The sequence below is a fragment of the Rhea americana genome, unplaced genomic scaffold (genome assembly GCF_003343005.1).
Source record: "Rhea americana isolate MKP2758 unplaced genomic scaffold, rheAme1 scaffold_531, whole genome shotgun sequence".
NCBI lineage: Eukaryota > Metazoa > Chordata > Aves > Rheiformes > Rheidae > Rhea > Rhea americana.
Genome location: NW_028186681.1, coordinates 12,372 through 15,839, shown reverse-complemented (window position 1 = coordinate 15,839; position 3,468 = coordinate 12,372). Strand labels below are relative to the sequence as shown.

The window sequence follows — 3,468 nt, the reverse complement described above, 5'->3', positions numbered from 1 at the left end:
ACTACAATACCAAACAAAAATTTCTGAACTTCCAGCTACCTGCTAGAAGGCATTTGGAAGGAAGTTCAGTAGAAGATTGATTTGCCCCTCCTCCCAGCTTTCCAGCATTCTCTGCCACATCTATGGTAAAAATGAATGAAATTKAGTCTTAGATACCAGACTTGCACATTAAGAGTTCTAAAACAAGCTGATAAACCACTTTTGAACAGGACAGAAGARCAGCAGATATTGGGAGATGGCAGAGAAGGATTTTAAACCTTGACAGACTTTAACATACATTCCACTTTGGCAGCAAAAGACTACACATGGAAAAGTAAATATAAGGTTCACTGGCACCTTCATTAACTCAACAAAAAGAGCACTCCAGCTCTGGACACCAGTCTGGAGAAGCACAGAACCCCAGAGGGGACCTGAACAGAACGCGGAGGCTGCTGACTGCTCATGACTTTCAACAGAAGGCACAACAAGAGTTGCTAGGGTAACAAGGCTGTAAGCAGTCAACAACCTGCTACAATTCAACTGCACTGCCTCTGCCATCAAATGCATTCATTATATTAGCAARTTTATGGTAAATTATCTATACTGGCAGCAGAAATGTATAGATACCTGCACGTACAGGGATCCATCCCACTACAAACTGTATTGAACCAAACCAAGCAACAAGAAGTCAGTACAACTCATTGAAGTCAAACTGTATCTCATTATTTTCTGCTTTTCCCTTTGTTGTTTGATTTTTACAAATATTTCATTAAAAACACCAATTTGTAATCATTGCACAGTCCTGAAATCTGCATTTCATGAGAATTAAAATAATCTCCCTTCCTTCCTCACAAGACAATTGAAAGAGATGTCTGAAAATAACTGAAGTTGGCTTTGTCCCCCTTAATTAACCACTGTAATCAGAAACCAGACACAGAGGATCTGGGCAAAGTCTTTCTGGGCAGAACAGCAGCAATATTTAATCATCAGTTTAGACCATCTGCAACTGTTTTGCAACAACACATAAAGTTTATGGATTCCTGAGGTTTGTATAAACTGCCAGGTGCTGGAATCTGTTTAATTGTGTTTTCTATTGCAAGAGGTTTCTTTTCCTATTCTGATCGGCACTTGGTGCAGAACTGGCAGCACAGTGCCTGAAATCTTCCAAGCCAAGTTTGGCGCTAAGGGAGAACATCATCTTGATTAAGCAAGGGCACAGATTAAACATTTAGAGACAAATTTGAAACAATGCAAGAGAAAAGCAATTATTGTGGTTTSTGCTGAGGAAAGCTGGGAAGAACAACTCATTTGCAGCAACAGATTAAAAATCAGACAGCTGAAGTGCACAACACCCATCATCTAGCCCACTCTTCTGACAGCAGTTGCCACCCCTGCAGCAAGGATGAATGAAGAAATCTTGAACCAGCATGCTTTTCAGTCTGATATAGGAAAGCATCCTGACCTCAAATCCAGTTAAACTTAAAACATCAGACAGAAAATTGGAGCAGTTCAGGAGCAGTTTTATGAGCTACTAAGTCATCCCTGTCTCAGAAGCAGCAGCTCTGTCAGATGGGTAGAGCAGACAGCTTGGAGCAATACTTACTTCATCTATCTGATTTCATCCTGCCATGCACAAGTCAGAACCCTCTCCATAGCACAGTCACAACAGAAAAAAAAAGCTAGATTATTTCAAACTTTATTTGTTCAGCAGAGAAGAAAAAAGTTATATTTCTGGTGTGAGGGCACCTGTTTTGCCTTTCTCTGTGACAGCAGTGGTAGATGCCTGACCCCTTACTAGGATGGAAGCAGGTAAAACCTACAGTTTGTATCTTTAGTTTCTATGTTTCAGTCATAAGTCCTTTCACAGAAGGAATTCTCATCTTTGCAAAATCATAGCTATTTATCTGCCTTCTGCGCCCTCCTCGATATATATTCACCCTTCTACCCAATTCTGCAGGTCTGAGTTCAATGATGCCAGAAATCCAGCACTTTTTCTGAAGCATTATCTAATCTACTGACACAAGAAACCATTTGTATTCAGTTAAGAGACCAGAAGAGCAGAAAGCCAATACAACATCTTCAAGAAGAGCTTCAATACTTGATTGAAAGGCGGAGAAAGTTTTGTTCCACAACTACAGAGTAAGTTCAGCAGCAGAACAAGATTTCTTTACTTCTAGCCTCCACAAAATAAAGTCTTACACTATGCTGTCATAAACAATTACCACATCACAGTATAGAAAGCTCATGCAATGAAGGAGTRGAGCATCAAAAAGCATACAGAAGTCAAAGTGATCTCAGTTATTAAGYGAAGGTGTACATTTCCTCCAGAGTGAAAGCGAATCATGAGGACTTTGCATTTTTCAGAACTAGAAAACCAAAAAGAATACATAAACTAGAAGCAGGTAAAAAAAAAAAGAAATAAATTAGCTCAACATAGTTTTACTTTTCTACTCTTCAGGTATAAATTGCATCACAAAACCTGTAAACAACAGCATAATTAACAATAGCTGATTGTTACAGACAAGACTAAAGAATTAAATGTACATAAGAAATGACTTCTCTAATTTGATACTAAAAATTGCAGGGAAAATGAGAAGCAGAGAAATACAAAAGTACAAGAAATCTTCTAAAAGCACCATTACACTGTCAGCGCTAGTCAAACAGATGAAAGATGTAAACAGACACGATCAGTGAGATGGACAGAGCAGTCCACAGAACTTTAAGGAAGGAAGAAAACGTTCTATTGAAGCTGAAGGAAGTAGGAATCTACTGAGTCTGCAAAGAATCATTATTCATACAACAATATTCCTGAGTATTTTTTTCCTGTGGCATCAAATTAGAGAAATTTCTTAAAACCAAAATGTAATTTTCCCCATTTCCTATGGAACTCAAAACAACACATTCTAGAAATATAAACATGTCTTGAACAATACGGAGCTTTTCTCACATCTAAATAGAACACGTGCAGTGCTTCCACAGATTAACGCATACTTAAGGAAGTCACAAGTAGTGAGAAAAGCTGTATAAAGAATCCTATATTCTGAATTAAGAAGTAGATCTATAAAGTAACTTCTCTTTTGAATTATTTACACGGTAGAGGTTTTGGAGTGCTTTTTCCTACCTACTGATTCRGCACAGAAAGGACATTGTTGCATTTTGTCTAGGAATGAAAGTACAAGTCAATGGTATTTGTGCATATGAATCACAGCAGAGGAATTAAAACATTATTACAAATCACTTTTGTCATTCACTTATCCACAGGAGAACRTTATAAATCTACTGCTGTGACAAGAAGTGAGTGCTTTACCACAGCTAGTTACAAATTAGTCTCCAAATATTCAACGAAGAACGACCATATGCCAAGAGGAGGGAAAACATTCCTACAACAAAAGGAAAATTCTACGAGCAGGAGAACTTTTGCGGAAGACTTGAACAAAAGTGAAATTAAACGGTTTTTAAGCAGGGGAGTGGAGGGGCCAGGCAGGCAGC

At 38.3% G+C, this 3,468-nt stretch overlaps 1 protein-coding gene across 1 annotated transcript in view; it reads right to left on the bottom strand.

Moving 5' to 3' along the window:
• CTNNBL1 (catenin beta like 1) overlaps positions 1–3,468 on the bottom strand; it is a 61,458-nt gene that overhangs the window by 57,549 nt on the left and 441 nt on the right. The gene's annotated exons all lie outside the window — the stretch shown is intronic.